The sequence below is a fragment of the Pleurodeles waltl genome, chromosome 10, assembly GCF_031143425.1.
Source record: "Pleurodeles waltl isolate 20211129_DDA chromosome 10, aPleWal1.hap1.20221129, whole genome shotgun sequence".
NCBI classification, from domain to species: domain Eukaryota; kingdom Metazoa; phylum Chordata; class Amphibia; order Caudata; family Salamandridae; genus Pleurodeles; species Pleurodeles waltl.
Genome location: NC_090449.1, coordinates 623,852,173 through 623,865,032, shown reverse-complemented (window position 1 = coordinate 623,865,032; position 12,860 = coordinate 623,852,173).

Sequence of the window (12,860 nt, the reverse complement as noted above, 5' to 3'; positions counted from 1 at the left end):
GTCATCACGGATGCAAAGCAGGGGCCATATGATAGGGGGTCTGGTAACTTCCTCCCAGCTATTCTAAGGCTTGTTAAATCATCATTCATGTGTCCTGGTGTAAGACATGGCCTGAGCATATGTTACAAGGGGACACACCATTGCCCATGATGTGCCCACTTGTACAACTGATGCAATGTCCCCAGAAGGTTTGGCAAAGCCTGACCTGCACATCAAAGCTGTCTATACATTACAGAACTAGAGCCCCCTACCCTGTGCTATGTTGTGCTACATGTGCAAAATGGCACACACATGGTGGCTGTATGGGTGCCCTTAGGCCCGCAGTGAGTGACTGCACTGGGTGCCACAACGGTATCCTGATACATTGTACATCATTTGCACATGCATGTCAGACATCATCAAAGTACCAGGTACCCACACAGCATTCACATCATATGCATATGTGACGTGACCTACATCACTCACAAATATCATGGTGGCAGGACCATGTTGTGAAAACCGCTGAGATCTGGTGTGGAAAGAATCATAGACTTTTCCCACAATCATCTGGAGCTGAGTTGTCTACTAATTGTGTACACTACTGTCTGTTGTGCAGCACAATATAGCTCCTTGCAGTACTACAGACATGATGCCACCATCCATTCTTCGATGATATCATATCATTGGTCAGGCAAAACCATATTTCATAGCATTCCACACTTCAGACTGACGCACACCAAAACCTGGATTAGCACACATGACGCACAAGATGGCACTTACTGGCTGCATCGGGGGCCTACGGTGTAGGGCGGAGGTCCACCTTCAAGATATCAATAGAAATCATTGCTTAGTGTATTTTGTGCATATCAGTTAATGGACGACATTGTTCACTGTCAACTTGTCAAGCTGAGTGAGCAAGTCATCCTAGTGGTAGATCAAAGCAACTGGCAAACACCTATGATCAGTCAATCACACGTAGTCTCAGATAATGTAGACCGACGCACCTATAAACCGTCACTGTCCCTGACACTCCTGTGGTGCTTCTCACTGCACCATTTATACATGGCGTTGTCATGCAGGTGTCTGTTAGCTCTACACTTCCATGACCATATGGGACTGCTTGACACTGTATATTGCATCTGAGGGGCATGAGATAGTTGTTGCAGTGGCTGTCCCATTGTGACACCCATAGCATTTGAACCTTCCCAGATGTTGTAGACCTCTTCCTCATTGTCACAGCAAACTGACAAACTATTGCCCATGGGTTGTGTGGGTATTCCAAAGTGTTGAGGAATGCTGTGATACATCCTCTGTGAAGTAATATGTTTGTGCTATCACAAGGCACACACATGATCAATAATGTTATGGGAGTTTACGCATGTGAAAAAAGTTGTACCAACCTGCACATTGACTGATTGAAATCATGGATATATTGCCAATTTTGTGTGGCCTGCCTTTGCTGGCATGGTATACCAATATTTGTCCAGGGAAGGAAAAGAACATGGGCATAGACATATACCTCAACCCTGACACACTTACTCTGTGGTCCAAGGATGCATTTGTTTATGCAGGTTATTGAGTAATGTGCCAGTGATGGAGCAGATGCAGGGCAGGCCCATACTCTCAATGAGAAGCGGCAAGCCTGTGGAACTGACTCACCACATGTGTGTGTGGTAATAGACATAGGATAGGGTGTATGTTATACACAATGTACAGGAAGAGGGAAGGGCTAGTAGTCTGGACCCAGCACATGGTCAAGCTTCCTTACATGGCCTTGGCCAATTACACAAAGGGGCAGATAGAACAACAGCGGTGCTGCACCAATTTCATTAGTACAGTCCTTGTGGCCCTCCCTGCACCCCTTACCCCCGCCATGTGTGCACCTAATGAGAATTAAGGCACATTATGATGCAGGGGGGACCAACTGCATCTATTTATGTGTAGGTAAATGATGTACTCAACAGATCATCACGACTTCTGCTGAGTACTTGGGGGCCCATCACATACATTTATATGTCGCCGTATCACACCTGCTTTCAGCAGCCGTTCAGGATGCATGAATATGGAATTTAGGTATTTCTCATTTTTCCCAGTGGCTTATACATTTGCCTTACAAACAGGTTTTGGCCCCCCTTCCTCACATGATGCTTGGCGCAGGCCTCATTTGGAGCTACTCAATACCGAGTTGCCCTCTGCATGCATCGCAACACTTTGTAATGGTTGTGCTGGGAAAATGGTACATCTGTCCTGCATCAGCTTCATTATTGTACATTTGAATTGTAGGCCTAAGGCGGCACTGGGGTTCTTCATACAAGTAGCATACGGCATGTCCAGATCCACAACCATTACATGCAGCACTCAACCATATCTGCAACTGTCATGCATATGCAAAATATTGACTTTGTATGGAAATGGGAGACTTAGCAACTGCTCCACCAATCTCTATGCCCAGATGATCCAGCAGATCTAGCTCCCTTGTAATGAGGTCTACGAAGCAGTACTTCAGTTGGTGGTCGTTACTTCCTGTCCCACCTGTTAGGTGGTGGAGCACCTTGCCCCACCGCAGTCTTCTTGCCTCTGTGGGGTAGCCTAGAATGACACGGCCACCCAGTTCCAGCATTATGGGGAGGTAGTGCTGCACCAGCTATAGAAAGCCCGCCAGCTTATTGGCCGACATCCTCTCCATCCTCCCTTTCCCAGACATACTGAACTGGAAATGCAGTTCATCCAAAAAAATGAAATTCCAAACAACTAACCCAACTATCCCAACAACTATACTACCCCAAACAAACACCCCACAATACAGAGACAGAAACAGTACACTTACAATACAAAAGACAGGTTTAAAGACAAATAAAACACAACACCTACAGAACACAGCCCAATAAACACTCCAAACACTCCTAAACTCCTACATCACCAGCTCCACGCACCCTCACACAGTCACAGACAATAAGACACAGAAGTTAAAGTAAACTCACGGTCCATTTTGCAGGCAGGATGTCCTGTTTCATCACTTCCTGGGCCTGTGTGTCACGTTTCCAGTCATGCGTTTTTTTTTTTTTTTACGAATGACGGTCATGCGTCAATTTTTTTCTAATTTTGCGTGAAATTGCCTATGGACATGTGATAGACGTTCAGCTGCTAGGTGTCTTTTAGCTTAGGGGAATTGTATTGTATATGTTTATGCGTGAATTTTTTTGACTCATGATGGTCATGCGTTAATTTTTCACCATGGTGCGTTAAAAGGACTGTGAACGTGTGTTTGCTGCTTAGGGCCCAGGCATCATTTTACTTACGTTGCAGTGTGGATTTGATGCGTTTGCATCATTTTTCTTTTTGATGCATGACAGAATTGCATGGATTTTTGCATTGTAGGCCTTGAGTACACCCTGATTCACTTACCATGTCAAATGGGCTGTGCTACAGTGTTGTATATATAAGGTATGGCTACATATGTGTGACTATCCAGTAGTGTCATAAAAGTGGTATTGGTATGTTGAATCTATAGGTCTGTTGATGAGTCTGCTGCATGCGATTACTCATACCATGTGCATATGTGCATGTGTAGCTTCACTGTGTCCACATACATGTTGGCACATGTGTGCTATGTGTGTACATATGTGTTTAAATACTAATTTGGGGGTGGCCATCATTGTTATGTCTGAGATACAAATGTACACATGCCTACAACACAATAAATATGATGGCCTATGTCCAACACATGGTAGGGCATGTGACTACCATGACAATTTGATCTCAATGGATTAGGTCTGCATTGACATCACGTTACCCCTGGCAATTTGCGTGTGCATGTGTGTCCACTCTGTGGTGTGTTGTTGGATTTTACTTCATGTTGCTCTGCTACACGTGTGGTATTTGGTTCCCCATGCATCTTTGTTGCAGGAATTGTTATGTACACATGTGTAAATGAAGTTTGGTGTATGCCGTGTTTGTGTAAAGCATTTCTGTGACATATGACCACAGTGGTGTGTTCATGGGATGTGGAACCTCACATCACTATCTTCCTGCATGGATACATGTTGGCATTTGACAAATGCATGTGTAGTCACATCAGTGCCACCTATGTTTCCGTATGTCAGGACACATGTGAAGGTCATTTCTTTCAGTCACTGATCTTGTGATACCTATGCCCTTACTTTTGTGCTAGGTTGCCTTTTGTTCAGAATCTATACACATTACCATGTCTGAGCCATTATAGTGGTACATGTATGCTGAGATATGTGGTGTATGTGTGCATGCTTCCAACTAAGCACTCATATTTGGCGACATCATTTTTGTTATGAGTGTCACATACAATGGCATACCATTGTGTAGCAGCGCTGCAGTCTGGCATAGATGCCAGCCTACCCATCATCACAACTGTGTGAGTTTGTATGGCAACACAAACCCATGGTTGCATGTGAAGGGGCAGGTTAATGGTTCTCCAGTTTACTCAGTCCCCTGTGCACATGCATCAGGCCCCTCACAATGCCATACGTTTATGTAGCCAGAGCAGTGGTGTGTGGGTTTATTGAGCAGGGATTTAGACTCTTCGTGATTGCTACCCAGCAGAACTATGCACACTCCCCAACAGACAGACATATGCACAATTGTGATCATACAGACCAGGATATCATAATTTCCTCTGGAGGTACTTGATGTCAGCCTTCCTCTCTCATTTACAGAGCTATAGATGCTTGCACATGTGGGACTTGTCTCATTATTTGATGTCATTAGTTGTTTCCATGGGTAGCTTGTTTAGGGATTGTATATCTGTTGTGACTTCAATTTTAGAAATGTACCAGGGTACTGATGGTGTTGTCTGTCACTGCCTCCTGTCATGGTGGCATTCCATGGGCAAATACCAGGGTATGCTAGTGACCAACATGACTGGTTTATGTACTGACTTGGCCACCCTCTCTGTACATATGTTAAATGTTGACATGTAAACATTGATGTGTTGTGCAGTCAGTATTGGTCTGTGTGTGTTCCTTCTCCATGTTTTCCTGCATTACTGGTAAGGTATGTATCGTCTCCTACATTGCTCCCATTCTTTAGGCTGCTTGCACGTTGCACACCTCTTCTACAGCAACATTGTCTGGTCATACATGGACAGGATGGAACATGTGACTTGTGTAGATGTACACATCTCCTACTACTGGCTACTTGATAGTTACTGTTCCATTGATGGTATTTGTGAGATGTACTGAGTGCCACGCAGACATGACATTACACCTGCCACTGCACTTATGTTGCCTCCAAATGACCTCCCGTGCTGTATTTGCAGGTATCTGTGGGAGTCTCTAAGCTGTCCAGTCACATCATCCGTTGAACATGGGTATGCATTTCTTCCAGCATGCCACAACTTAGGTAACTCTTACCATGACTAAATGATGTTGAGGTGTGAAATAATCTCAGTGCTGTACTTTTCATTAACCAAATGCAACACACATGGCTAGGTTTACTCCCACTCAGTTTGATGTTGTGTCTTTGACATTATTGAACAATGCTGGACATAGTAGCACATCCCACACCTGATTACGATGTTTAAGCCCAAAACATGTATGGTATAAATTGTTACTGTTGCTACCATGTACTTGTTCTGTCATGTGAGTGACAATGAGTGGTGTTTTGCTATGTGCTGTGCGATGCTTTTATACAGAGCATACTATGTACACATGCTGACACATGACAAGCATTGTTGATACTGGCAAACCCGTTGCTAGCTAGGACATACACTGGTAAATCAGTCTTCACATGTTTATCTGGATTTGCCTCTAGGCATGTGTAAAGACAGCAGATTTGTGTGACAAGTGTGCAGCTCATGTACCTAGGGAGTGTAACACACTCTGCCTACATTCCGCCCAGACAGTTATTTGATGTTGCATTGTCTCGATAAATTCTTAGATCCTGACAATGGGTCACATGTTTGGATAGAGTTTCTGCACCCATAGCTGCTTAATTTGTCTGGCAAGCCATTGCCCACTCCACAGCTAACATGTGTGTGCCATACGTGAGGTACGGTCCACCATGTATCAGGGTTGTGCCCAATGGCAGTGCCAAGACATAATCTCATGGATAAATTGTACAGGCTCAGCATCTGACATTGGTTACAATCCATGGACAATTACTGAAGGTCCACATGGTGTTATAGTGGTGAATAGGCTAGGAATTAGCACTTTGGCCACTTGACGGCAAAATATGTGTAGTGGTGCATGGACCTAGGCCTTCAGGAGTCACATGCCTGTGAATTGCATGCAACTGAAATATGAGATGGAGGCAGTAGACCCTCTTACATCACAAACGATGTTGCTACCATACTTGTAACCTTTATATTTCTTACCTGCTCCCTAAGGTTTGAGTCACATTCCAATAGTATTTGTAGTGGAGAATAAGTAGACCAAGGAGAATGGGGTACCAAGTATTTTATTTGTGCTATTTACAATGTGAGGTTGTTAGTCCAGTGACTATGTATAAAAGTTCTCTACAATGTGGAGTCTCCTGCGAACTCCTGCAGCAGTGTTCTGTTGTCCGCATTCCAAATTATCTGCTCCATCATCATCCTCCTTCTCGAACGGGACATTAACCTTGTCATCCCAGGGGACATTTGTTCTGACACAGATGCTGTGAAGGATTGCACATGCCAGTATGATTTTGCATATGAGTGGTGGAGCATACAAGAGGCTTCCTCCTGTCTGGGCCAAGCACCTGAACCTTCATTTCAGGAGCCCAAATGTCCTCTCCAACACATTGCATGTTCTTCTGTGCCCTTCGTTGTAGGCCCTGTCTTCCACCATTGTGGGATTGGCAAATGGGATCATAACTCATGGCTGTATGCCATACCCTTGATCAGCTGCAAAGGAAAGAGAGAAGATGTGTTGGTAAAGCTTAATAGTGGTTTGGAACATACAACGGTAGTTGTTATTTTTAGTTGGAGTGGTGACGCAGACTTGCTTGTGGTATAGTGTATGTTCCTGTTCTTGTGAAATGGTTTAATTGGCCTGTGTTGATGGACATGACAATCTTGGGTAGAGGCTCAAGGACCTGGAAATTTTCATATTGATCCCAAAATGATGGTTATAATTTAGAAAAATCTGTTGTGTAGTCCATTTTTGAAGCAGTGTTCTATTGTTAGATGGAACCTACCATCTCCATGCACCACAATGGTGTCAGATGTTGAGACACCATAGTTGCCCTACAAAGCCAGACTTTGCCATCCATGGTATTATTTGGCATTACGCATGCAGTGCGACACTGTGTGATCCTTTGTGGCAGATGATGGGTGTGCCAGCAATCAAGTGTAGGAGGGTGTGTATCGCACATTAGTAGGATGATGTAATTTGGTGCAGTAGCATCCCCTAGCTTCCAATTCATGATTTCTCACAGACACTTTCTACACAATCACAGTGCAGGCTTTGGGATGGGGCACACAGCTATTTTTCTCATGGGTCCCTTATAACGGTGTATGTAAGGTCAGGTATGTTCTCTATACTCCAACCGAGTCCTACTATGACATCCATGATTTGTATAGTTTTTTCACAAACTGCACCATGGTGGACCGTTTTTGGTATGCGGAACTGGCATTGTGGTCTTAGGGGGCGCTAGGGGCACATGTGAGGTGGCGCTGGAGTAGGTGCTGCCCCATTTCTCATGATTCTGCCCCAATGTCTTTAATGGCAGTCAATTTTGTATTCGTATGTGTGCGACACAATACAGCAGACAGGTGTATGTGCACACTACAGGTATGTCAGGTATATGTAGATGATATGTAGTTGGTTATGGTACCACTTAGGTGGCATTTGATTTGGTTCTGCCAGATGCTTGTACACCATGATTTACGTGAGAGTGTGCCTATGTTTGACTTTCTTAAAATGGCCTTGGCCTATGCCATTGACATGCCTGGGCCATTCTTTGTTTGGTGTAATGTGTTTGTGATCTGTATTTAGTTGTCAACCTGTGGATACTTGTAGTGGTTTGTGGGTAGCTTCTGTATACAAAGAGGACTTGGCTCCACCTTTCCACATGTGGTGTGCCAGTCAGGGTGTGGCTGGGTTATGTACATGAGGGTGTATGTGTTTTTGAAGTGCAATGATTGTGGTTGCCTGTACATCTATGTACCCGTGCCCCTGTGTATTTAGGGGCATATTTATACTCCGTTTGCGCTGAAATTGCGTCATTTTTTTGACGCAATTTCGACGCAAAACTAACTCCATATTTATACTTTGGCGTTAGACGCGTCTAGCGCCAAAGTCCATGGAGTTAGCGTCATTTTTTAGCGTGGACACCTACTTTGCGTTAATTATATGCAAGGTAGGCGTTCCCGTCTAAAAAATCGACTCCGAGGCATGTGCGTGGGATTTATACTCCCGGGCAAAAATCACGCCCGGGAGTGGGCGGGTCAAAAAAACCTGCATTAGCACTGGATTTTAGCGCCTGGGTCAGGGCAGGCGTTAAGGGACCTGTGGGCTCAGAATGAGCCCAGAGGTGCCCTCCCCTGCCCCCAGGGACACCCCCTGTCACCCTTGCCCACCCCAGGAGGACACCCAAGGATGGAGGGACCCACCCCAGGGACATTAAGGTAAGTTCAGGTAAGTATTTTTTTAGAATTTATTTTGTGGCATAGGGGGGCCTGATTTGTGCCCCCCTACATGCCACTATGCCCAATGACCATGCCCAGGGGACAGAAGTCCCCTGGGCATGGCCATTGGGCAAGGGGGCATGACTCCTGTCTTTGCTAAGACAGGAGTCATTTTAATGGGGGTTGGGCGTCGTAAAAAAATGGCGCAAATCGGGTTGAGGCAATATTTTTGCCTCAGCCTGACTTGCACCATTTGTGGACGCCCATACGCCATTTTCCCCCTACGCCGGCGCTGCCTGGTGTACGTCGTTTTTTTTAACGCACACCAGACGGCGCCGGCGGCTAACGCCGGCTAACGTCATTCAATAAATACGGCGCCCGCATGGCGCTTCAGAATGGCGTTAGCCGGCGCTAATTTTTTTGCCGCAAAACTGCATTAGCGCAGTTTTGCGTCAAAAAGTATAAATATGGCCCTTAGTGTGTTGTTTGTCTTGTTTGTCCAAGATGGTTGGTGTGTTGTGTGTGTTATGATTGGTATGGTGGATTACCTATGAGTAGACCATTGCCAATTTGGCCAACTTGGAACTACTCGTTGATAGTGCAATGGCGAAATATGTATGCATCATAGACACTGCTGGGATATTTAGCAAGGATGTTGGTAAAAAGCCCATGGTGGTCCACAATTTCCTGCACATTGATTGAATGTGTGTGCTTGCAGTTCCTATATAGGTGTTCAGCTGCTGCAGGTGGCACCAGTTGCACATAGGTGCAGTCCATTGCACCCAGCATATGCGGAAAGCCAGCAAATTGATAGAAACCTTGTTTGGTCTCTTGCTGCAGATGCAAGAGAGGTGTCCAGGACCTTAGGTAGGAGGACCGAGAAGGATGACTGGGAGATACCAGCCACTTTTACACCCATTATCTGAAAAGATCCAGATGCCGGCATATGGAGGACAGCGAGGAGTTTGGTCACGGGTGGAATGGTAATGGGAGATTGCACCTTTGCTGTGATATGTGGTGCAATTTGATGCAGCAGGCGTACAATGGACTCCCAGTTCAGTAGGTACATCCTCATTACATCTTGTTCCCTGAGGACAAGGATGGTGGTGCGCTGTCTGAAGATCCTCTCCCTCCTTCTGCGCTCCCTTTGTGGCTGCTGTGGTGGTGTTTGGGGTTTCTGCGGTGGTGGTGGAGGGTTCTGTTGTTGTCGCTGACGTCTGTGGCGTGTGCCAAGTTGGAGCAGTAACACTTCCATGTTGTCATGGAGGTTGCAAATGCTCCTTCTGTGTGTTTTCCTTGAGTGGTGGTGTGTGGGCCTATTTTTAACGCCTGCTCTGAAAAGGCATTAAAGACGCTAATTGGACACAGCACCATTTTTTATGTCCGCTTCCTTTGGTTACGTAGTTTTTGTGTCTGTAGGTAAATATGGCGCTAGAGGGCTAGTGTCATTTTTAGGAAGGGAACATCTACCTTACATCTCATTGTCAAGATGAGACACAAGGTGGATTGGCACTCCCTAAAAATGATGCTAAGTCCTAGATTTTAGCGCTAGACAGGTCTAACGTCAAAATATAAATATGGAGTTATGTTTGCGCCGCTATAGATAAAAAAAATGACGCTAAGACAGAGCAAACATTTCATAAATATGGACCTTAGTCTTTCCAAACCGGCCAAGAGGACATGGATCAAGACGGTAACTTGAGATAATTATGTGCAAGCCCTCGGTCAGTTCCTCAGGTGAGAATAACAGAAACACTGGAGGGCATCTTCAAACATAGGTGTAAAAAAGGTTTGGAGGGCTAAAAGACATGATTGAAGTACAAAACGTTGCAAAGGTCACTGCCTTTGAGGTAGAAGAAATAGGATATGTACAAAATGTATTTAAAGGGGATGACAGCATTGCCAAAAGGTGTTGGTAGTGGCTGTAAGTTCCTGAGCAACTTCAAGGACAGCTTAAGTGGCCTTGGATGCTAAGCATGTGTGCTTACAATAATAGGGACTATGAACAATAAAAATTGCACCCTTCTCTAGACCCAAGGTTTACCCATTGTGCCATTTTATTGTCTGTGTCATAATTTTTACACCAGAGGTAATCCACCTGATTGCAAGTGTTTTCATTGTATCTAGATTTAGAAATAACCAGAGATCTGTGTCACAGTCTCTTAAAGGTTCTATTTCTCATAGGGATAAATTCATTCATAGCTTCAGAGATCCATTCGTAAGTCCTCATAAGACCAGTCGATGAATCGTCCACTAGTGAGATCCTGGTATCAACAGATTGGTTGAAAATACTGAAGTAGGTAGGGTTGACCATGGACTGAAAACAAATTGCCATGAAAGATTTAGGCAAGTTAGAGGGGGATATCAAAGTAACAGAGACGTATATGGTATATGACATAATGATTGTTCCCAGATAGAAGAAAAGTATCATATGTGGTAATGAGGTTAGGTGAGGGTGACAAAATTAGACCCATGATATGCTCTGTATTGTAGATAGAGCCAATAGCACACAAAGGAAAGTTAAGATTGGAGTAGGGGTGGGAACGGGCCATGGAATATTCTATGGCTCTTGAAATCCCCATTTATAAATCAAAAGCACATCAAACTACAGGGAGATTAGATACAATACTGGGAAACGGGGATGAGGTTGGTGATGGAACAGCACTTGGTATACCTTTTGTGAATCTAAGGCCCATATTTATACTTTTTGACGCACAACTGCGCCAACGCAGTTGTCCGTCAAAAATGTTAACGCCGGCTAACGCCATTCCAAAGCGCCATGCGGGCGCCTTATTTATTGAATGACGTTAGCCGGCGCAGCTGACTGGTGTGCATCAAAAAAAATGACTCACACCAGGCAGCGCCGGCATAGGGGAAAATGGAGCTTGGGCGTCAAAAAATGGGGCAAGTCAGGTCTGAGGCAAAATTTTGGCCTCAACCCGATTTGCGCCATTTTTTGTGACGCCCAACCCCCATATCAACGAGCAGTTCCAAGTTGGCCAAATTGGCAATGGTCTACTCATAGGTAATCCACCATACCAATCATAACACACACAACACACCAACCATCTTGGACAAACAAGACAAACAACACACTAAGGGCCATATTTATACTTTTTGACGCAAAACTGCGCTAACGCAGTTTTGCGCCCAAAAAATTAGCGCCGGCTAACGCCATTCTGAAGCGCCATGCGGGCGCCGTATTTATTGAATGACGTTAGCCGGCGTTAGCCGCCGGCGCCGTCTGGTGTGCGTTAAAAAAAACGACGTACACCAGGCAGCGCCGGCGTAGGGGGAAAATGGCGTATGGGCGTCCACAAATGGTGCAAGTCAGGCTGAGGCAAAAATATCGCCTCAACCCGATTTGCGCCATTTTTTTACGACGCCCAACCCCCATTAAAATGACTCCTGTCTTAGCAAAGACAGGAGTCATGCCCCCTTGCCCAATGGCCATGCCCAGGGGACTTACGTCCCCTGGGCATGGTCATTGGGCATAGTGGCATGTAGGGGGGCACAAATCAGGCCCCCCTATGCCACAAAAAAAATACGAAAAAAATACTTACCTGAACTTACCTCTACTTCCCTGGGATGGGTCCCTCCATCCTTGGGTGTCCTTCTGGGGGGGGCAAGGGTGTCAGGGGGTGTCCCTGGGGGCATGGGAGGGCACCTCTGGGCTCCTTCGGAGCCCACAGGTCCCTTAACGCCTGCCCTGACCCAGGCGTTAAAAAACTGGGCGCCGTTTTTTGTGGCTTACTAAGCTAAACTCAGCACCAAAAGAATGGCCTAATTTGATTGATGCGCCAGGCATAATGTATGCAAAGGGGGCATTCCCCCATTAGGGGGGCAGAAAAAATGGCACAATGAAATCTAAGCGATATCTTTGCAGCATTTTGTACAGCACTTTTAATGTCTGCTCAGAGCAGGCGTTAACAGGGGGCTTCAATTATTTATAATGGGCTACTATGTACTCTGCAGGAGTAGTGCAAATATTTTGGCGCTATTCCTGCAGAGTACATCAATAGCCTCATGAAAAATGACATATTGCCTCCTACCCTACGCCATGGTGCGCCGTATTTGAATTATGACAGCACATGTGAGTGGTAGGGGGGCGCTAAGGGGTGCAGGGAAAGTGGCGCTGCATTCAGTGCAGTGCCACTTTCCATAAATCTGCCCTTTGTTCTGCTTTTCTCCTCTGTGCTGAAAGACAGGCTAAATAAGCCCTGTTAGCTTTTAGTGAAAATAGGTGATATGATTCTGCATAGCCTATGTCATGTCAGTCTCTTGGCACAAAGTTCCTTTC